Source organism: Aedes aegypti, unplaced genomic scaffold, assembly GCF_002204515.2.
Source record: "Aedes aegypti strain LVP_AGWG unplaced genomic scaffold, AaegL5.0 Primary Assembly AGWG_AaegL5_hic_scaff_280_PBJ_arrow, whole genome shotgun sequence".
In the NCBI taxonomy this organism is placed as follows: domain Eukaryota; kingdom Metazoa; phylum Arthropoda; class Insecta; order Diptera; family Culicidae; genus Aedes; species Aedes aegypti.
The window spans coordinates 17,608-42,072 of NW_018735939.1; the positions used below are offsets into that span (position 1 = coordinate 17,608).

General features: G+C 42.0%; 2 long non-coding RNA genes across 2 annotated transcripts; one reads left to right on the forward strand and one right to left on the reverse strand.

The window, feature by feature from the left end:
- The first annotated feature begins 218 nt into the window (after positions 1-218).
- LOC110681045 lies at positions 219-24,174 on the forward strand. The gene is made up of 2 exons (XR_002503073.1): positions 219-936; positions 24,076-24,174. It is a non-coding gene; the product is annotated as an uncharacterized LOC110681045 (long non-coding RNA).
- LOC110681046 lies at positions 6,757-7,813 on the reverse strand. Its single transcript, XR_002503074.1, has 2 exons — positions 7,021-7,813; positions 6,757-6,937 (listed from the first exon to the last, which is right to left on the reverse strand). It is a non-coding gene; the product is annotated as an uncharacterized LOC110681046 (long non-coding RNA).
- Positions 24,175-24,465: the final 291 nt, after the last annotated feature.

Here is a 24,465-nt window from a genome sequence, read left to right on the forward strand (position 1 = left end):
TCCCACCGCTACTCGTGACAGTGCTGCTGTAAATAGAGCTGCTTCCCCGGTTGCCTACATACAGGAAACTAGCAAGCTACTAGCTCCGGGCGAACTGCTGTTGTCGTGTCGCCTTAAACTAGACACAGAAGACAACGACTAGCGGAAGGCGCATTATTTCTTTGGTGTCGTCTGCTTCGTTACGATTCGGCAGAATTTTGCGACTGCAAGCGAAATAAATCAACAATTTATAAAATTTTATTAATATTTAACGAGGCCAAAATTGGAACGCAAAGACGACAAATCAGATAGCACATATACAACTACAATCTGGTGCAAGGCGAGAAAGAAGAGCTTCGGCGGAAAACTGATTATCATTATGGTGCATCAGCAATCGATTATGGGTCTATTTTCGGCACAATAATCGGAACTGACAAATCGATATACTCTTGGAAATGCTCGTATAATTCAATCCAACCCCCGTGGACTGAGAGTGAGAAATCATCGGCTGAGCTGGAATTTCGCTGAACAAAGCATCCATTCTCCTCAATAGGATAGTAGTACAATAAAAATAATGACAATAATCATAGTACCTTATAGCGTATAGAAAAATCTCTACTATCTTCTCACTCCACTCAACGTCCCTCGAAACAGAAAAAGTCATTTAGAAAATAGAAGAAGCAACGAGCGAGTAACGAGGCTGTCCATCAGAGGAACCGAAAACCAAAAAGCGAAGCAAAAGACGGAACTTTTTGACCTGACAAGTATATAGCTCGGAACGGAAGCTCTCTTTCAAGCGACACCTACCGCCCATCACAATGGATTTAAAGCACTCCAACGTACCGGAAGTGACGGTAGTAGCCGATGCATACATGCCGGGCAGTAAATCCTCCGATCTGATCAAACCTCCCATCAATGGATCTAGCGCAACGTTGGACAAACCGGCCCTAGCACCAGGTAATGGTTAAGTTAGTTTTTTTTTTTCTTGTGTAACGCAAATGAATAGAAAACAAGAAAGATGAACTTAGGAATGACAAAACGAAAAAAGACAAAACAAAACGTTATAACGAGGAAACGAAAAATTGATAAAACGAAAAAATTACAAAACAGCGAAACCAAAAACGGATTAAACGACAAATCGAAAAATGAATAAGAGACACAACAAAAAATATGAACATAAAAACGTAAACCATTTGATTTAAATTTGGGAATGATAAACACAAGTTATTTCCTTTTGCACGATGCTGGAACGTCCAAAGTGATTTCTAAGGAAATCTCGAAAATGAAACGAAAAAAGAATAGGAAAAACACAATTCAGATAAGTGTCGAAGCATATGGTTTCAGTGTATCTGAATTTTTCAATTAATTCATTATCAAAATTGTTTTATAGATTTTGTTTCCAACGAATCCTGCATAGGTTATGAGGGATTCTCACGAGAACATCCTTAGGGTTTCATTTGAGAGTTTGTCGGGAAATGCTCCCAGAAACTCTCCGGCACTCGAACGAGTTTTTTTTTTGTATCTTTTCATTCAAGATTTCGTAGTGTATATTTCTTGATCGATTTTTAACGATCTTTTCCATGAGTTCCAACAAAGTACCGTCCTAAAATTATTTCAGAAAAGTTATGAATTATTTCGCCAGTTCTTCAGCCATTCCATGAAAAACCGATCTAGTGGGTCACCGAATTTCGTGAAAATTTGCTATTATGTTCCTTATCCGAAATAAGGATACACGTGATTTTGGATTTTTTTTTATTAAAGTGACCATTTCCAAAATAGGGTGACCAGAAAAATCGCGATTTTTCAAAATTTTTATTTTCAAAAAAATTATAACTTTTGAACCGTTTGATCGCTTTTCAATCTTTTTGGACGAAAAGAAAGCTAAAGATTTTGACTTTTCAGGAAAAAATTAAAATTTTACAAAACATTTTTACATGAAAAATAAAGTCAATAATTTCCGTTTTTCTTGTTTGAAGGCCTCGGGAACAAAGGGGTTATTGCTGTTCTTATTTTGTCTTGGAAGTTCAGAAAATTTTACGTTTACTGTAAAATTTTCAGCAATGTATGTTTTTTAGTTTTTGAGATATATTTTTTTTGAAAATAAAAAATCAGTCATTTTTCATCGGCATACACTGTAGGTCTCGGCGCATAAGATTTTTTATTTTAAAAAATATCATAACTTTTGAACAGCTCCACTGATTTCCAATCTTTTTCTATGGAGTAAAAGCTTAAGATTTCAAGTTTTCAAACAAAATTGAAAAATTTGAAAAAAAAAAATTTTGCATGAAAAAGTATAAAAATTTCTATTTTTTTAGAAATTTTCATTTATTTAAGTGTGAAAAATATATTTTTACAAAATTTCATATTTTTTCTGAAGAGTGTAAATCTTAAGCTTCCATTCCATAAAAAAATCTAAGCTTCATTCCATTCCAGATAGGAAATCGATTGAGCTGTTCAATAGTTTTAATATTTTTTTAAATAAAAAAATTAATGCGCTGAGACCTACAGTGTGTGCCGATGAAAAATGACTGATTTTTTTATTTTCAAAATAATAATATATCTCAAAAACTAAAAACCATACATCGCTGAAATTTTGACAGTAAACGTAAAATTTTCAGAACTTTCAAGAAAAAATGAGAACAGCAATAGCCCCTTTGGTCCCGAGGCCTTCAAAACACAAAAAAAAACGGAAATTATTGATTTTTCTTTCAAATTAAAAAAAAAACAATTTTAGTGAAATTTTATATTTTTTCTGAAAGGTCAAAATCTTTAGCTTCCAGCTGAAAAAAATATGAAACTTTGTAAAAATATATTTTTTACACTTAAATACCGTGGTGCATCAATACCCGGACGCTTAAGTCAACACAAATGTTAAAATACTAATATCAAGGTGTTGTTTCAGAATACCTTTAATAAAATATTGTTTCAAGCCATGTTTAACTCAAGATCTTCACGCTACTGATAAACTTATTGGTAAAAATCATGATTTCAACATGAAAATCATTCAAATACTTCAGCATGTCTAGTCCATAAATCCGGACAACTGATGCAAACGGTGTATTTAAATCCGGACACTTATGAATCAAAATCCGAACATCTGTGTAAATAGCACATAATATTCGTTAAATTTTAATGAAAATCATATCAATACACAATAAACTATATATATTTAAAAAGCCTGATGTCTGCGTTTGCTCTATAATGTCAAAAAGAATAGCACGTTTGTAATATAAGTGGCTTGATTACCAAAGCCGAGATGCGTGTGGCTTGAACTGCAGTCGGTGCGGATCAAACAGTTATTATGAAAGTTTAACACTATTTATTTCACATCGAGTTAAATGATGAATACTCACAAAGCTTCCAATAGATATTTTTCAAGTCTTCTTTTATGTTTTCTTGCACAAAACTCACTTACACTAATTAAACCAGGGTCTTTTACAAGTTGTCCGGATCTTAAAACACTGGCTCGAAATCCCGGACAGTCTCTAGAAGCACCGATAAATATATATTCCCGACTTATTCTCCAACATTGGAGTCACCAAACTTTTGAAATATCTTTTCCTAAACACTTATGGTTAAAACTTGCTATAAAATATAGTTCACAAACTGTTCCTTCAATCAAACGATGTTCGCGCGGCCATCGATCATTAAACTTGAGTTGGAGTCAGACCGCGGAGAAATGACGTTCAACACGAACAAATTATTTGTTTTTATTTGTATTAATTATTTGACGATGGTTACTAGATTAAACATTTATGTAAAGTTCTAAGCATTGTTAATAATTAACGGAGTGAATAAAAACCCAACATATTGTCATTTAATTTAACTCTAATTGACTAATATAATCAGAGTGTCCGAATATTGGTACTGTCCGGATTTTGATTCACCACGGTAAATGAAAATTTCTAAAAATAATAGAAATTTTTATATTTTTTCATGCAAAAAAATTTTTTTTTTCAAATTTTTCATTTTTGTTTGAAAACTTGAAATCTTAAGCTTTCACTCCGTTGAAAAAGTTTGGAAATCGGTGGAGCTGTTCAAAAGTTATGATATTTTTTTTAAATAAAAATTTAGCAAAATCGCGATTTTTCTAGTCACCCTATTTCGGAAACGGTCACCCTAATCAAAAATTCCAAAAACATGTGTACCCTTATTCGGATTAGGAACAAATTAACAAATTATCATGGAATTCGGTGACCCACAAGATCGGTTTTTCATGGAATGGCTGATAATTAAAAAATTGAAATTGGTGCAGTCTACGAAGAAAACTAATATAAAGCGCATTTAATGCGCTAATTTCATTGATAATACGCGATAATATATTATACCTGAGCTTTTATCATCTTCTGCAGTCTGTTCAAATCGGCTGGTTGAACGTTTTGAGAGAAACTGACTTCGTATTGCATGGAAGTTAGCATCATACTTGCATGCATTGCACTCTAAGAACACTCTATTTCTATATTGAATGCGCAAACTTCGCCAAAGACAAGAAATTGTAAGTTTAACAATGAATTATTGGTATTAATTTGGTTGTTATCAATTTGATTTTATTATTAAAACCTCTCATGTGGATTAACGTGACATTAACGTGGATATCCTTCTAATTTAATGTAAATAGATCTGGATGGACACTCGATCTATTCCGAACAAAATACATCCTACCGGTTACCCCCGTTGGTTTTACGACATTTAATCTGAACACTTTTTAATTTGTACCCCGCTAATTTGCACATCGTTCAGATTAAAAATGGTTCAAACGTCATTAAGCTCATGGAACGAAGTAAAGTTAAAAGGAACGCTGTAGAACGGAACGCAGAATCAAAACAAAACAGTGGAAGAGGTAACCAGAAACACGTTTCTAGGGTGACTAGATGTTCAAATTAAAAATGAACCCCGATGGTTTGCATGAGGTACCGTTCAAATTAGCGGGGGTGCACGGTATTAGGAAACTTCTTAGCGTGCACGAATCTCTAGGAAGAAGTGAAACCTGTTCAATTCATTTCGTTGCACGGGTTATTTCCACACATGTTTTCTTTTGAGCGTGTACACATTACTAAGCTGTGAATGTATGTGGGACCTTAGTTATATGGGATTTGTTTCAACAGTGGCAGTTGAACAGGTTGAAAGCACAGTAGCGTTTTTCAACGGCATGTGTCTTCAACCTTTGCGCTGCTGTCTTTAGTGAAGTACCACGCTCGTGAACTCAGCACACTACGCGATCGTTCTTGGCGCCTTGGGACAATCGCTATGCCTCTTTTCTATGTAGTGCGTATGAACTCACACTATATTGAAAACCCTCATGCTATTATAAGATTTGCTGAATTAGATTTGGTTTTTTAAATTAATTGTACAATTTTGATCTAAATGGTCTACCTGTTCAATGAACAGATTGAACAGGCTAACCAGACGCCTCTACAAACAAGGTATTTTTTGGCTTTTCATTCGAGATTTCGTAGTGTATATTTCTTGATCTTGATCGATTTTTAACGATCTTTTCCATGAGTTTTAACAAAGTACCGTTTTAAAATTCTTTAAGAAAAATTTTGAATTATTTAGTCAGTTTTTGCTCTAGAAATGATGCATTAGATATTGCAATTCCTCTCCCAGTAATTTTCGTAAAATTTTATTAGTTTTCTACATATTCTAATGTAGAACTTTGAACAAGAATTCAGAATTCATTCGTTCCGTAATTCCTCGGGATTTTTAACCTTCATAAAACTATTTCAGGAATTTCTTCAGGAACATTTCAGTGCCAGTACTTGTTTTAAAAATATAAAGTTTGTAACATTTGTATTGTGAAATGAAAAATTTAAGATATATCCAAAAAAATCATCGATGTTACCCCGGAATACGGTACCTCGAATGTCTTTGCGACTGATTTTTTTTTTTTAAATTCCCCCAAGAACTTTACGAGAATTTTTACGAAAATTGTATCAATAATTCCTCATTTGCACCTCACAGAAGCTAACGGTTGCGTTAAAAAAATGGGCATTTTTGATGATGAAAAAAGCTAAGACAGATAATTGGGTCCTAAAATTTGTAATGAAATCTTGTTTTTATTTAATAACACGAAAAAGCATGTTACTGTAATTACTTTAGCAATTTTTCCCGCTCAAATAATGGCTATATCGTGTTTAAACTTTAATTTAAAAATTTGTTCCATAAATGAACCTTGACACTTTTGATCATGTTTGACGTTCGCTTAGTCGACAAAAACACCACAGGGGTTTTAGTTCGACCACTGGGGTTGTTCCTATCTGACATTTCGTAAGGGACACGGAAAACAAAATACACCCAAAATTTCAGTTTAAGCCAAAGGATGTGACAAAATCTAAAAAAAATATTTTTGGGCTCAAACCAACGGAAAACATTAGAAAATTGAGTAAACATGTGTTTTTGGCCTAAACTTAAGCGTTTGGCACTAAAATTGGGACAGGGCTTTGGGACCCAATTGCTCTTGATAAATTGACAATAATACCATCCATTAGTTGAGCTTAATGCAAAAATTTCTACGCCCTTGCGAGCGACCTTCCAGCAGTGTACCATGGCGGTGAAAACATGCGTGTAGGCATGTTTTTGAGTTGGGTTAAATTCGTATTTATTTTAATGTTTGATTTGGGGGGTAACTGATAACAGCTAATGTAGTCGGCCAAGAGTCTTTCAATCTTGGTTGTTTTGATAAATTTTTGGTAGTGGAAATTGTTTTAATTTGCTTAACTTTTGTAGCGGGCCCCCCGGCTAGGTCACTGGTTTTCTTTCGGAATATTGATCACTCTGTTTCCTTCTAACAATTTTATTTATTACTAAAAGGTCGTCACAATTCACTAGCTTTCCACCCTTAGAATCGTTCTTAAGGAATCGATTGAGACACTTTCACTTTACCCTCGATTCTGATAGCGTATGTGGGTGGTTCCTCCAATTTCCCGAAATATACTTTATCCACCTATACTTTATCCACCTTATATCACTACCAAACACTCTCGACCCGAATTGGCCCGCTGTGGGTGGTTCCACCAATTTCCCGAAATATACTTTATCCACCTATACTTTATCCACCTTATATCACTACCAAACACTCTCGACCCGAATTGGCCTGCTCGTCAATTTGGCAGAAAATGCCCACTGAACTTTGAACGAAAATGTCGAAAACGAACGGCACACCTCGTCCGAACTGGGGGACCGTCAGAACAGCACGCGTCGTACATCGTCAGAACTGCAACCGGACTCCTCCGGTCAGAACTGCAACGCGTCGTACACACCCGGACTCCTCCGGTCAGAACTGCAACGCGTCGTACACACCCGGACTCCTCCGGTCAGAACTGCAACGTCCACGAACCGTCAGAACTGCAACCGGACTCCTCCGGTCAGAACTGCACCCCCCGCCGCCAGCGATCGGGGCGTTTTATCGCGCTCCCGCGGGGAACTCAATCTCCCAATCTGAAAATAAAGAGAGAAAGAGAAAAGCCAGAACGAGCGTTGCTCTGGCTCAGTTAGTACAGCCATGTGACCGAGACCTTGTTGGGGCGTTCAGTCAGCGCTGTCGGGTGACACAAAAACAAAAATTAAAACAAAAACATTCTCCGGCATTGGAGCACGTTAACGAGCAACAAGCAGTAAGGTAAGTCTTCTGCTTACACCGCTTGTTTTCTAGTTAACAGTGAAAACCCACATCTGATGAAATCCACCAACTTGCGTGGAACATCATCGAAAAAATAAAAGGGTTCTTTCCTAGATCAATGGTGATCATTGATCTTTCGAATTATTCGATACGGGGAGGGGAATGCTTCTTTCGGTCGGCAGGACCGCTACACTTTTACTATTTGGCTCGTTTGGAGCGCCGGTAGTTTAAAAAAAGAAAAGATGACCTAACTACTATTTACAAAGACAAAAATTTGATAACCTAAGAGGGTGCGACTATAGCGCGGACGATCTGCTGGTCTGATGTGCGGCAACGAGCCCAGTACCTTTTGATAGACTCACTAAAGCGATCCTCGAGAGTCTGTATTTCGGCCAGACGGTGGACCTCAGAATTTCAGTTTTGGATAAGCACATGTTCCGTCTGAGGATGTTGGTGACTCGGGCCAGTTGGTGCACGATTGATCGACCGCGTCGAAAACCAAACTGTTCCTCGAGCAGGATGTTGTTTTGCTCAACAGAAGCAAGAAGTCGGCGATAAACTGCCCTATCGAAAAGCTTTGATAACGCTGAGAGAAGGCTGATGGGGCGATAGCTTTTGGGATCTTAGCCAGGTTTCCTGATTTTGGATGGTTTTAAATGGGTCGAGAGTTCGTCAGCCGTGGTTTCCAACTCCTCCGAGAAGTCGTTGGGAATCTGATGGAGGTTATTTCCATGCTCATTAACAGCAGCTTCATGCGGACTGATGCTGTTGCCTCCAAGATTATGTGAGCTGACGAAATGTCGACCTATTTCGGCTGCCTTCTAGTTGAACCAAAGGTGGAATTGGCCTAGGCTTCGTTTCCAGAACGGCTGAGCACAGTCCGGAAGAGCGCGGATCTTATTTGCAAAATGTTGGTTTCTGAGCTCCAACATTCTGGCCTTGATAATTTTGTTCATCCGATTGACATCGGATTTAAGGGCAGGCAGCCCAGTTCACTGATACTGCCTGCGGATGGTGTTACGCAGTTTGATCAAATCTTTAGTAAGTCTATCAATTGGTACATTGTTGCCCATCTGACTGATTGCCGGCACGTGTCGTTCTCTGACCTGGGAGATCACCTCTTCGATGGCCTGCAGCTGCCGATCGACGTCATCAGATGACTCGGGTCGCACCTCGTAGTCGACGTGGGACGATACACTGCCGGAACTGGTCCCAGTTGACACGATGATAGTTGCGCCGAGTCGTGAGATGCCGGTTTACCGAGGACCCAACTTCAGCCACCACCGGATACTGGTCTGAGCTGAGTTCCTGGTAGACGACCGGTTGAAAGATGCTTACAATTTTGGTGATGATGATGGCATGGGCCCCGGATCTGCTCAACAGGGTGGAAGTATCCGGGCCCAAGATGTTGAAGTCACCTTCCTCCAAGTCTTGCTGCAGGATGACTCCGTTTCGATTTCTTCGGGGGTTTCCCCAGGCTTCGTGCTTCGTGTTGAGGTCGCCAGCGATGATGTACCGCCCGCGCCGCCGAGTTAGCTTGGTGATGTCCTGCCGTAGGGCCGTTGCCGACCCATCAGTAAGGTTCGCTTGCGTTGTGTAGTATGCAACGATGATGGTAATCGGGCCGTCAGAAGCTTGCACTTCTAATCCTACGGCGCAAAGCGATGGTGACTCCCCCTCCTTCAGAGCCGGCCCGATCTAGCCGCACAAGTCGATGGTTGGGAATGGAGACAATCAGCTCAGGCTTGAGGTGCGTCTCCGTGATGATGGCGATGTCGATGCTTTTCTCTTCGAGAAAGCCGACGAACTCGATGGCTTTGTTCCGGAGGGCAGTAGCGCAGCCGTTGGAATAAGTTAATGGTGTATTCAAACATTTGCTCCCGTGTGTACAGGGAGCCGTCGTCGGAGGGAGGAATGCCGGGAGCACTGGGTCCAGGATTCCCCCATCCAGGAGGGGGCGCTCACTGCACCGGTGGAGCAGCGGTGGAGGCCGCAAAGCGATGTTGAACGAAGGGGGCCGACTGGTGGGATGCCTGCCGGTGGGTCGGTGGAAGCGGTGCCAGATTGGGCACCTGGTAGCGAGGAGTTGGAAAGTGCTCCTCAGTCAGCGGTGGGAGTGGCCGACGCTGTCGTCCCTGCTTCTTGGCGGATGCTTGCTGGCGGATCGCCAGGAACTCCGCTAGTTTGGGGCAATTACGGCTGCTGCCTTCTTCGTTGGAACCGTAGTTAGCACAATTCGGTTCGATGCCCTCCTGCATTGGTTGGCATGTCGTTGTTGCGTGCGCGCCGGCACATTTGCCACAGCGAGGCTTCATGTGGCAGTTCCTCGTCCCTTGATCGAACGCGAGGCAGTTGCCGCATCGCGTCACGTCTCTGTTCTTTGGGCGGTAGAACTCCCATGCAACCACGATGTTGAAGAGCGCTCTCACCTTCATCAGGCCCGCCATGGTGATAAAACCCTTCTCCAGGTGGGCCAGGTACAGGTTGTCCCGATGCCTTCCTCTTTGCACTCACCGGATGGAGAACACGCTCGTCGGCTTCAGTCCGGCTAACACCATCTCCTCGATGATTGCCTCCGGGGTGTATTCCGGAAGCCCTTTAATTAACAAGTATAGAACTCCAGCCCCTTTGCCTTCAGTAGTTTGCCGGCTTTCTCGTAGTCACTGAGGGACTCGCACATGACCTTCGTACCGGTGTGGCACAGCTTGAATAGCGGCTTAATCTGGTGGGCCGCTAGTTCCGACCGCAGTGCCGAGATATCCATCATCGCCGTGAACAAGGGGGCAACCTTCGCCTCTGGAGTTCTATTTGCCAGTAATCTGTTGTACGCCGCCGGGTTGGCATCTTCATTGCAGGCTCGCTTCGGGGCAATCGCCGCCTTTTCGTTGTTATGTCGCTGCAAGCACTCTGCAAGCGAAATCGCGTCGCTGTGGCTTAGACACGCTCATCAAACCGTGCATACAATCACGACGATTATTTGTCGCTGTCGCCGTAAAAAGTCGCCTTGATTTGGGGGAGCCTTAAATTTCCCCGTTCACGGCCAGTCTAGGGACGAAAGAAGAGCGGCTAAGACATTCCTTTCTCACTCCACCCACTGCACAGTGGTTCGATCTAGAACAAATGTCGGACAAAACCTCAAACTCTCTTTAAAATAGCTGAAATAATATATTTGACATATTTTATGCCATATTGAACTATCATGGATTTTTATTTTCCATTTTTTCTTGTTATGGGCTGATAATTAGAATATTCAGGTTTGGACATTACATTTTCAACTTTTTCAATCTTCCATGCAAAATGGTCAACTTAGGCAGGCTGGTTCGCAGTTATTTATTGACGAATTGGCATTTCTTGAATTTCAACATATATTTTTGAGTAATTTTTCCATGCACAACTCTAATAGTAAAAACAAATAGACTAAAGCGCAATTTTTGACAAAAAATATTAACTATTCATCCAAAAATATGGAAACTCTACACAAAAACCATCATAAGTAAATATGTTCATCTCGTCTTAATGACCACCTTTCAAATTTTCAAATTTGTAAAAAAAAAACACTACGATGAACTCGTGATTGAAAAAACCACTCAAAAATATATGTTGAAATTCATGTTACGTCTGAAAAAATAAGTGAACATTTCATGCACATTTGTTCAAAAAAAAATCTTAGATCTAACCCTGCCTTTATGCAAGTATCATCCATTTAACCAGTTTCAGCATGTCATGTCTTTAGCTTCAGTCTATTATCATACTTGTTTTAACAGCTAAAGCAAGGGAATGATTTTTCCAATTTCTTTCATTTTATCTGGAGGCTGCGAAGGAAATAGTTTCGTTCAACCATCTTAATAAGCCGAGATAATTTGTGTTATTTTATGTTGTGACAGCTCAAATTTAAATTCAAGGTAGTTTAATATCCTACTAATATCAAATAAAGGTATAGACAATATTTAATTAAGGTATAACACCAAATATTGCATACATAGGGGTCCAGAGAGTCCTAGTGGTAAATGCGCAGCTATTCAGCTAGACTAACCTGAGAATCTTGAGTTCGAATCCCACCAGTCGAGAGTCTTTTGGTAAAGTAAATTTTTTCGACTTGCCAGAGCATAAAGTATCATCGTACCTGCCAGACAATATACACATGCAAAAATGGTCAATCGGCAAAGAAAGTTCTTAGCTAATAACTGCGGAAGTGGTCATAAGAACACCTGCCTGCTTAGAAGTAGGCTTTGTCCCAGTTGGGACGTAACGCCAGAAATAAAAAGAATGAGAAGACTGGAGCGAGTTTTTCGTTTCTTCTCGGGACGGGATGCAATTCATGGCTACTGCGATTGCATGCACGTACTAGCGTATTACAGGATTATTATTATTTAATTAGAATTGCACTCCGTACACCTTCAAACGCGTTGAAAGTGGTCTATCTCTTGTTTTCGCAAATAATTTGTACCAAAGATGGTTAAAAGGAAAAAGATGATCGACTCTTTATTTTGCCATATATTTTGCCGACGACATGCTATTCAAGTAACACTACTGCCATCTGTTGAGTCAAAAGCGCGTAAGCATTACATTCAGCTAAATTTAAATCATCGTGCAATCAAAAAACGAAAAGTGGAAGAAATCAAAACAAACACGTCTAAGAAATGTTACACAGAAGTGAGTACGACTCACATAACATCAGACTCATCTGAACCAACACAAAATTTGAGTAATTTTTATTCATACTAAATATATTCATGTGCTGTTTTTTTCTGCTTTTTATCACATTTTATGCCATTTAGAGATGATTGGCAACATCGGACATCCCCGTTTGAGTTGGGTAACTTTTTTCAAGCGTGAATGCCATAAACGAACACTTCAACATCTGGTGGTCACTAGGCGAACGTTGCATATTAGTTGGCTTTTGACTCACCAGAGCGGCGCTAATCATGTCGCCTAGAAAAGACGGGAGTCGGTTATCTTTTTCCTTCTAACAATCTTTGTTTGTACCCTACTTGAAAGCTCAAGAGCAAGATTGTTTTTAGCTTTCGAATGAACTTATTGTCATCGCGGGCATTCGCGGGCTACTAATGTCTTAGGGTACTTTTATAAAAAATGATATGTTTTTTGAACAATTTTAACTTTAATTCACTTTGTATGAATATAATGAAAATTTTTATTCAACTCAGGTGTGCTTTATGTATATACAAACAACTTCTCTGAAGATACCATTGCGGCTTGAGCTCTCTTTAAATTCATAAATAGCTTGTAAAAAATGGATCGTAAATTAATTATAATAATAAACAATAAATTAATTTTCTTGAAAAATCATGTACACGGCCCACTCAAGGAGCTGTATAAAATTCAAACTCCAATGAATCTGCTTCAAACTTTGGATTTGAACAACAGAAGTGTTGAGGAAGTCGGGAAAAATATTACTGTTCGGATAAAACAACTTTGATTTTTGAGGTTTTTGGCCGCCCTCGGACCATTGTGCACTGTCCAAAATGTTATGGCACATAAAGTAATAGAGCAAAATCTATAATGCCGTGAAAAGTGTACTGCTATTTGTCAAACTTGGGTATTTTTTGCAGTACCAAAGGGACCAAATGCCGTACTGGAAGTGGTACCCAATCTGAACCCGAGTGGGGCGCACCTGCCATAACCTTCTTGAGGAACTTAGTGTGAGAAATTAACTGCCAGTCATAGCCATCCAGGATGAGATAAGTCTCGTCGTTCATCACCACCGCCACGTCGCGATTCGCCGAGAAAATCGATTTGACCGCTGTCGCTGCCTGCAGTTCCGAAGCCAGTGGACGCGACTTTCGCTCCCTAACATGTATGTTCATGTTCGTCAGGCACTTTTCACTGTTTGGCCGGTTGTACCGACCTCCCGGCCAAATGCACCCAGCGATGTAGCCACTTTTCCCTCGGTCTTCCCCTTCAGTTTTCTTTGGAGCTTTTTGTTGCTCAGGGTCGTCGGCCGTCCTGAACCGGGCTTTCTTTCGATGCTCTGATAGTTATCTAATAGTGCCAAGATGTTGTAAATGCCGGAACGGGCGTATGCGGTGTCTACAAAGTGCCGCCACGATGTCCGCTTTCGTGCTCACTTCCAAACGGAGCTCAATTTTGTCTGCTGACTCATGGGTTACTATGATTGAAGCTGCATGGGTAGTTTCGTCAGTACGGCTAAAAAATCGACAATTTTAAGAAACGGGATCTTCACGACTGGATTTAATAAGGCTCTTTGGGGATTTCAGGGGTTCCCAAGAAGTTATTGGACGTCCAAGGAATTTTTCATGAGTTCTTTAGAATGAAAACTAAAGAGTTTTCACGAGTTCTTGAGAATCTTCCTAGAAGCTGAGACGTTTTCATGTTCTTTCGGAAGTTCCCAATTGAGCAGTTTTATCTCGGATATTTTAGAAGTTTCTATGAACATTTTACTGATTGCGAACACTTGAGGCATCTCAACCAATGTAAATTAAATCAAGCTAGTTGGCACCTTAGTATTGCTAAGCTTTGAGAACACTTAACTTTAAAGTGGTCATTACTTAGCTGTTCTAATTTGAGAAAATCGTTAGTGAATTCTAAAAAGCAAATCCAAAACATTTTCAAAAGTTTTCGAGAATTTTCGGGGTCAGCAAAAAGGAAATCAGTGTTAAACTTAATGGTCGAGCTCTTCAACAAATCTTGGTCGAATCGATTTATGTTTTTATAATGAAAATGTTGTACAATATCCGAGTAGCTAGAAAATGCTGACTAAGATCATAATTTGTCGTACTAAAGTAATTATTGACGATCATAATCAGCTATTCGTTCGTTGGAGATAAGAGATAAAAGATCCAAAATTTTATCAAAACTAGTATGGAGAAGTATTGAATAATATATTGAAAAGCGGTTGTTTCAATTGGCTAAGAATTAACAGTACGGACTGCCTGTTCCGGTGGTAAAAATCCACCTAACAGGTGACCCCTAATTCATGCGGCTTTAAGCTTATCGTGCCTAAGAATGAATGGTTAGGGGGGTCTAAATAAAACCTAACCGCAAACGGAGCCTGTGCAGTACCTGGGCGCCCTCTACAGTATTATGCCCTTCCTGTGCTACCCGAGCAATGGTGTAGGTGACCTTGTGTTTCTCCGAGATAATCGGCTGCCCATCTTCAGTCTCAAGCCTGAGGCTAAATAAGAGTGGGATTATTAATACGTTGTAATTTAGTTTAAATTTTCACCTCGATGGTTTCGCATTATGCGTTTTACACAGTGTAGTCTGTGCTTTTCGCCTTTGGCGACTTTTAAGAGATACCGATCTGGTTTTTTCGCTGCTGGTCTTTTTCGTTCTGAGATTGCGAAAAGCTTAATCCTGCCTAGTTTGGGTAGTGGCTACGGTTAGGATAGCTTAGTTAGGCCAATCTTCAGCATAAAATATCAGCAACGATCAATCTATGTAGACTCATGCAAATGGTACAGTTCAAATGGCGCAAAACCCATACTTTTGTGTACTTTTATCTAGGTAACCTTGTGGACCCAGTTTTTGTTAACAACCAAGATGTATGTGCTGTCACAATTGATATTTCTGTTGGTGACCTCAATAGGAAATACGTCTTTCGTTGTGTGGTGTATTTACCACATGATGAACCATCCCCAATGGATGATTTCAAACGAGTTGTCATTCACTGCCCATGAAAAGGCCTTCTGCTGATTGGTGGGTAGTGATGCTGATACTCATCACATCATCTGGATCAGCTCAGATATCAATTTGAGAAGCTCCAGTCTGATGGAATGCTTAAGTAGTTCAAATCTTGGATTACTTATTTTAGGGAATCGCCCAACCTTCAAGGTGTCCTGCTAGAGAAGATGTGTTAGACATAATGCTCTGCTTGAACAAAATCAGTCACGAGTTGACGAATTGGCATGTATCAGATGATGAATCATTATCTGATCATCGCTACATCTCTATATGAACATATACTCCACAAACTGGGAATTGGTTGTGACCAAATTCTATGAATTCTCTCCGTCCATTAGAAATCCTAGTGATTTGAATGTGTTGTAGCGGAATTCAGCGACGCTCCAGTCGCCGACCACGTTAACCATTGTCTTATACAATCTTTAGAATTGCCTAAAATTTTCTCTCTCTCCCAAATCATAAATGCGACAATTTGGTCGCTGTTGCTTTGTATTCCCCATCAATTGTTACCGTATCACATGAATTGTATAAAAGGAAATAATAATATAGCTTGAAGTCAGTTGAAAGTGTAACCCATATACTGTCTCGCGTACTTGTTTTCCCTCCGTTCACAGTCTCGAAGTTCACCGGCATTTTTGTTCGGACCTCACGGAAACATATGGTCCTTCGAGCCGGATACGCGAAAATTATCGTCGTGAATCGCGTAGTGTCGATTGCATTGTGTCGCGTTTTAGCCTCGCCACCCGCCAATAAAATAGACAATAGTGGTTGCCAATCCGCGACACAACGATCGAACAAACTCTCTGTGAGGAAAGTGCCCAAGTGACTTGAAGTGTGAACTCCAAAATGGAAAAACAATCTGCACAGCCTATCAAACAACGAGCAACAACTGCCTATAAACCTCCCGTTAGGGCGCAATATAGGGGAGCTACCACGTTCGTTGCTACTAACACATCTTCAAATTGCGTCGTTTGTGAGCGATCATCTCACCCACTTTATCAGTGCGGTAGGTTCATCCATATGAGCTCCGAGGAGAGATTGAGTGCTGTGAGATCTCAGATGCTGTGCCATAATTGTTTGCAAAACCACCCTGGCGAAACATGCAGATCGGGTAATTGTCGTAAATGTGGCCAACTCCACCACACTCTGCTGCATTCGGCTTTGGTACCTTCAAATCCGCAACAAGCTCCACCGACATCGTATGTTCCTTACACTGGCAATAGTTCGGCTGCTCAATCTTTGATTTCGGCCCTGGATTCCACCACCAACTTCGATGCGACTAACACTCTTCTCGCCGCAGTGGCGATCAATTTTTTAGATAAACAAGGCCGACCACATGCTTGTCGGGCCGTTTTAGATTCAGCCTCCCAAGTAAGTTTCATCAGCGAAAGCTTCTGTAATGAACTTGACCTCGACTTGCTGGAAGCGGACATGGACCTTGAAGGGATATCATCCACTCCTGCGCATGTAGACAAATGCGTACAAATCGTCATTGCATCCCGATGCACGGATTTCAGTACAACAGTCCCGTGTATGGTGCTCGAGAAAATTACCAAAACGCTTCCGGTAAAACCAGCGAACATAAAAGGTTGGCCAATTCCAAGCTCGATCAATCTGGCTGACCCACTTTTCCACCGTCCGGGTAAAATCAATGTATTGCTTGGTATTGAACTCTTCTTCCAGCTTCTCGAGCCTGGAAAAATCACCCTTGGTTCAAACGACAATCTTCCCACATTACAAAACACCAAGTTAGGGTGGGTGGTAGCCGGTCGATATCGAGAATCCAACATCCAATCACCTGAAACTGCTCCATTGTGTTTGTTGGCAACCTCTGATGATAGCCTTGACCAGCAATTGCGTCGATTCTGGGAGTTGGAGGAATATTCTACACCCGTACCCTACCTCACCGATGAAGAACGACGCTGTGAAGAACACTTCTACGAGCATACCGTTCGAGACGACGCGGGAAGGTTCACTGTGCGACTGCCGTTTCTGCACCCTCCAAGTCAACTAGGCGATTCGAGGCAAATGGCTGAAAAACGACTGCATCATCTCGAACGAAAATTGCAGCGAAACCCTCATTTAAAGCAGGAGTACCATTCGTTTCTCCACGAGTATCATGAGCTTGGCCATATGACGCTTGCTGATGGGCCAGCACCGAAAGGGGCCGTCTACCTTCCTCATCATTGTGTAATGAAGGAAGCTAGCTCCACGACAAAATGTCGCGTCGTATTCGATGCCTCTGCCAAGATCACCAGCGGAAAGTCCCTTAATGATGTACTCATGGCTGGCCCAGTTCTTCAAGACTCCATCGTCAACATTCTGCTGCGGTTTCGCTTTCCGGCAATAGTGGTCACTGGAGATATAAAACAAATGTATCGTATGGTGGGACGTCCACGAAGCAGACCGCGACTTTCAGCGAATTCTTGGCGATGGTCGGATAACGAACCAATCTGCGAATATCGTCTTAATACGGTCACCTATGGGACGAAGAGCGCTTCGTATCTGTCAACGAAATGTGTACAGCAGTTATTACACTCGTATAAGGAACAATATCCGACAGCGGTAGAAAAGGCAGAAAAGGGTACTTACGTGGACGACGGTGTTAACCGGCGCTGACAGCGAAGAAGAAGCAGTTTTACTACGCCAACAATTGACAACAATATTCGCCGCTGGTGGTTTCCACCTGCGGAAATGGGCTTCAAACAGCTCAGAGGTTCTCAAACGGTGTACCTGCGGAAGACCGTGAAGTGAAGCTACCAATCGAACTCAACAACTCACGCACCATCAAGGCCCTCGGCATCCACTGGCAGCCGTGCAGCGATGAATTCCAGTTTACTTATGCACCGATCAAGATCTCTCAGCCCACAAAACGAAGCATGCTTTCGCAAATCGCCAGCATCTTTGACCCGCTTGGACTATTGGCTCCAATAATCGTTAAAGCGAAGCTAATCATGCAACAGTTGTGGGAGCTGAGGGTGGACTGGATGAAACTCTCCCTGGTGAGTTTGTGCAATATTGGTCATCTTTCGTACAAAATCTTTCCGATCTCCAATACTTACAGGTACCTCGCCGAGTGATCGGCATACGAGGCGCATCCCGCATCTGTCTGCACGGCTACAGTGATGCATCCGAGCGAGCCATGGGTGCTTGCGTCTACATCCGAGCTGCAGACAAACACGGAAACACATCATCGCATTTGTTATGTGCGAAATCCAAAATTGCACCCATCGGCAATGGACGAACGACGTTGCCGCGACTGGAGCTGTGTGCGGCGTGATATTATCACGACTGATGACGAACGTTATATCAGCGATCTCATTACCCATCAACGAAATACTCGCATTCTCGGATTCGACGGTGGCTTTGTCGTGGATATATGGTGGTGCGTCGCGTTGGAAAACTTTCGTTGCCAATCGGGTGGCGGAGATAAATACTCATTTGCCGGCAATCAATTGGCACCATATCGACACACACATCAACCCTGCGGATTTAATCTCACGAAGGAGCTCTCCCTGACCAAATCATCAACAATCCTCTCTGGTGGCACGGTCCTGAGTGGAGTGAATCATGTAGTACTCTTCAACCTCCATCTACCTCCGCTCTTGACATCATTCATTCAGCGACAGATCGAAAGAGAGCAACGCACCCGAGGCAGTAGTCTATTTGGCAGTCTATGAAAACTCTTTTCTCGATGCGATGATAACCAGATATTATCCCAATCTCCAACTGTTGCTAAGGATTACAGCTCAAATGCTGCGCTTCTCGCACCGTGAGTTGAGATCGGCAAGCCGCCTGACTCCACAAGAAATCGATAAGGCCATGCGAATATATGTACAACATGTTCAAAGTAAGCATTACATGAAGGAGATCAACCAATTGGATCAAGGTCGTGAGATAAACCGTGGCAGTTCGATTCATCAACTGAAGCCGTTTCTCGACAAAACCGTCTCCTCAGGGTGGGCGGTAGATTGAATCTCTCGGAACTCAGCTACGATACAAAACACCTATTTTGGTGCCTCACCACTCACCTTTCACTTCACTCGTCCTGCGTCACGACCATCTCGAGCAGCTACACTGTGGCCCCCAATCATTGCTGGCTGCAGTGCGACGAAGGTTTTGGATCGTTCGTGGAATTAGCGTTGCCCGTAAGATATGTCGAACTTGCGTTCAATGTGTTCGAGCGAAACCAGCACCACTACCATCAGCTGATGGGACAATTACCTGCGGATCGAATAAAACCAAATCCACCGTTTTCAATTACCGGTATTGATTATGCCGGACCGATTAAATATTATTAGCCGTCGAGTGCGCGGTGCTACCCCTAGTAAAGGTTACATCGCATTATTTGTTTGCTTCACTACACGAGCGGTTCATCTCGAAGCGGTCTCGGATCTCAGCACATCTGCGTTTATTGCTGCCTTCATTCGCTTTAGTAGCCGATATGGGTTACCGAGCAAGGTCTACTCCGACAACGCAACCAATCTTCGTGGCGCAGCAAGGAAATTTCGTGAGCTTTACAAGCGGATCAACACAACCATAGACGCCGACGTTTTTATCGATTTCTTTTCCAACAAAGGAATCGAATGGGTGTTCATCCCAGCGAGATCGCCTCATCACGGTGGACTTTGGGAGGCGGGGATAAAGGTGGCAAAGGGTTTCCTGAGCAAATTCGGTGAGGAAACTCGTTTCACTTTCGAAGAGTTGAGCACCATACTGGCGCAGGTAGCTGCCTGTATGAACTCTCGACCGATCGCTGCTCTCTCCGACGACCCTAATGAACCTCAACCTCTCACGCCTGCACATTTTCTCATCGGTCGACCTCTAAATGCCTTGGCAGAGATCAACCAGTTGGAACGCCACGTCGGTTCCCTAAGCAGGTGGGAGTACATTCAACGGTTAGTGCAAGAGTTTCGTGCAAGGTGGCAAGCGGAGTACGTTCTATCCCTTCAGCGTATGACGAAGTGGCAACGTTCGGCGCCGAACGTTTCGATTGGTGACTTTGTATTACTGATTACGGACACCGATAAACCCAAACAATGGCCAATGGGACGCGTCGTAGAAATTTTCCTGGCCAAGATGGCCTAACCAGGGTTGTCTCAATCAAAACAGCCAACGGCACTACAAGGCGAGATGTTCGACGAATCCGGCGAGTTCCGTTAGAAGACGACGAGTATGTTCCAGGTCGGAACGGAGCAGAAATTCCACAAGGTAATTTGGTGGGCGGTTTATGTTGTAGCGGAATTCAGCGACGCTCCAGTCGCCGACCACGTTAACCATTGTCTTATACAATCTTTAGAATTGCCTAAAATTTCTCTCTCTCCCAAATCATAAATGCGACAATTTGGTCGCTGTTGCTTTGTATTCCCCATCAATTGTTACCGTATCACATGAATTGTATAAAAGGAAATAATAATATAGCTTGAAGTCAGTTGAAAGTGTAACCCATATACTGTCTCGCGTACTTGTTTTCCCTCCGTTCACAGTCTCGAAGTTCACCGGCATTTTTGTTCGGACCTCACGGAAACCTTCCGGTGAATTGGGACACAATTGTCCTTGCTTCGAGTGAATTCCACAATTGCTTGTTACTTTGTTCCTCACAACTCCCTTCGCGGGACGAGTTGTCGTCTGGCTATTTGTAAAGGAATATGTCAAATAGTCAGGCTGCTTTTAAAAGTTCTCGCTTAGGCCAACTCAAGGTTTAAGCTTGTTATCGCACGTCGAATTCAATTTGAGGAACTGAATTCAGTTGTATGGGTCCTTGCTATTCTTCCATTGCTGGGAATGAATTGGCTTATGAATTAGCTTCGCAATGGAGCATCGCATGACTTCATTGGCCCTCAGGCAGCTATTCCAATTTCGAAGTGCTGGGTGAAGCTTCAGAAATTATTGGGCAGCAACTCAGCACCAGCAATATTGGAATAATTTTGAGTCATGTCGTCAAAAAAATTGTACATTACTGAGCCATCCCAAAGGTGGCTAAGTATTTAACAAATCTGTCAAAGCAGAATTGCAGTCTCTTGGTATCAACCTTGACTGGTCACTGCCGACTCAACTATAACATGGCAAATATTCAGTGTGTTGATACATTTGTGTGTGATAGTTGTGATTCCGATTATGGAACTTCTTCTCACCTGATATGTAACTATCCAATCTTCGCGTAATTGCGATTCCAATTACTTGGTTAACACTTATTAAGTGAAACTGATTTCAGAAACCTGAATCTTCAGGACATTCTGTTATTCTTAACCCGCCGTGGTAATGAGCTATAGGCTCTCTTTACGCTCATGCGTTTTGCAGTGTCCTTTTTAGGGCGCTGTTCGAACCCATTGTGGTATGGAGCTACATGCTTTCAATTCGCTTATGCGATTTTCCCTCTTCAAGGGACCCCACTCCTATTTCCTCCCATCTTTCCCTTCCCTTTCCTCTCCCATCGGGTAGATGATGAAATAGGCTCAAATATGGCGATGGCACAAATCTCCCAAATGGCGGGGAAACGTGCCTCTGGAGCCGGCCTTCTGATACCTGATATTATAAGATCAGTACAAAATCAGGCAATCAACATTGACCAATTGACAGAGAATAAAAATTAACAATAAGTCGACAACGAGCATCGAACCTCGACCTTCAGACTTATACACTTCTTCTTCTTCTTGGCATTATGTCCTCACTGGGACAGAGCCTGCTTCTCAGCTTAGTGTTCAATGAGCATTCCACAGTTTTTAACTGAGAGCTTTCCTTGCCAAAGTTTGCCATTTTTCGCAATCGTATATTTTGTGGCAGGTACGATGATACTCTATGCCCAGGGAAGTCAAAAAAATTTCCATTACGAAAAGATCCGACCGGGAAATCGAACCCAGACACCTTCAGCATGGCTTTGCTTTGTAGCCGCAGACTCTAACCACTCGGCTAAGGAAGGACTTATACACAGAGATGCTAATCAATCGGCTAAGCCTCACATTTGAAAGACTAAGGAAATAAGAGCATTATGTTCTTCGCTCTCTGAGAGTACTTGTAGCTCTTAGTGGTTGCCCATACGTCATATTGTTTAGACCGGTCATTTTGCTGTTGAATATGCTTTTTATTGATTTCTCGTTTGCCAAGATATGCAGCATTCTGTAATTGTATTTAAAGTATAGTACAGTGAAACCTCTATGAGTCGATGTCCCATTAATCGATGTTAACTCATGGAACCATATTAAAAACAAAATTTCTTGGTTACTATGATGGTCCCCTCAAACAGCTTTCTATAGCTTTTCTGTTCCAAGACTCAATATTTCCATGAGGAGATGGTTCCTTTAAATATCGACTCATGGAAAGTTTGTCTGTAGATGAGATATTTAGATTTCAAAAATCAGTATGGAAAAATCAATCAAAGTAGTCAGCATGTGTATCAAGTTATAGGGATCTGCATTGTTTTGATTTTACATGGGGTTTTGACGTTTACTGGCCTTGGCATTTACTAATTTCACAGAGGGGTGAAAGAGACTTTTATGATTTTTGTGCTGAGCTCCATTCCCTAATTTGATACAAATCTTTGCTACTGTGATCGAGATAAAGTATATCGAGTAAGGGGCAGTTCTCTTATCTCTATTTCAAAAAGCCTATGGTTCTTTGAGTTGTGTTTGATCCTTCGACCTTGACGCCTTGCTCCTGCGGGGGCGGGCGATGAGGGCAGGATCAAACATGTCGCGCGTCGGTCGGGTGAAAGTGAAAAGTGGCGTGATCCGTTAGTTGTGTTTGATCCTTTGACCTTGATGCTTGCTCCTGCGGGGGCGGGTGATGAGGGCAGGAATCAAAACATGTCGCGCGTCGGTCGGGTGAAGTGAAAAGTGGCGTGATCCGTTAGTTGTGTTTGATCCTTCGACCTTGATGCTTGCTCCTGCGGGGGCGGGTGATGAGGGCAGGATCAAACATGTCGCGCGTCGGTCGAGTGAAGTGAAAAGTGGCGTGATCCGTTAGTTGTGTTTGATCTATTGATCGCATCGCTTGCTCTTGCGAGGGCGAGTGATGAACACTTGTCCGGCGTCCAATGCGATTATCGAATTATTTCGCGAATTCGTTAGGCGTAATTATATCAAGGATCGCATCACCTACCATTGGTGACTCCCAGATCTATACCTTACCCACTAACCCAATATCTTTCCATGACAACCGTGGAGATGCAGAGGTGATCTCGGTCTCTAGTAACAACGGTAGTCACACTAACATTCCTTCCCTTCCCCGATGACCGTAAGGACGTGGCCGGCGCCGTTATTGACTTTTAAAATTTGAGCTGTCGTTTGTGCACATTGAAGAATGGTAAGCTAATCCCAAGCCCCATTCATTAATTCCCTGTGCAACTTCGATTGTTCTGGTCAATCACGGAGTAGCAACTACGAATGTACGGTCATCTATGCTTATGCTTGCTTTATGCTTATTTCAAAAAGCCTATGGTTCTTTGTTGCTGTGTTTTTATCGAGACTTGGTATGAACACAAATAGTGCATAAAACTAACATCAAGCCCTTCAGACCTTGGCAGATATTTGCAATCGATATACTTTAAAAACCTATATAATAAGTTTGGATCTGACGATACAATAATGTACCCTTAAAATTACCGATAGGATGGAAACCGAATAAATAGCCGAACATGTATACGATAAAATTAATCCATTATTGAATTAATTTAGCATCAGGAACATTCAATCACTCTAACCTCTACCCCATTCGTATTGCTTTCGGTTTCATTTCCGGACATTCCATTCAAACCTAAAACCGGTCCATTCATCGGACGCTGTGATGCTGCGATGCCCGGGACCACACTCGCCGACCAGGAGAGTTCAAGGTGTACAAACGGCGATGGCTGGTGCTGGCAATATTCGTAATGTATTCCGCCTCGAATGCACTCCAATGGATCCAGTACAGTATTATAGCAAACATAGTTCAAAGGTGAGTAGGCCACTGTCCGTCCGTCGGTTGGTTGCTACGATGCACTTGAAAAGGACGACTAGATGACGAGCTAGGATGGCTGCTGGATGAGGAGGTTATGTTTATGTATGAGCATGAACTGGCCTTGTGCGGTATAAATATGACCATGCGTCAATATGCGCCGACATGTAGATACTCCAACGGACTCTCGTACTAATGGAAGAGGTTTGCTACGTGCTTTAGATCTTGGTCGAGATTTTGAAAGCATTTGACCCTGATAGAAAAATACCGTTCTC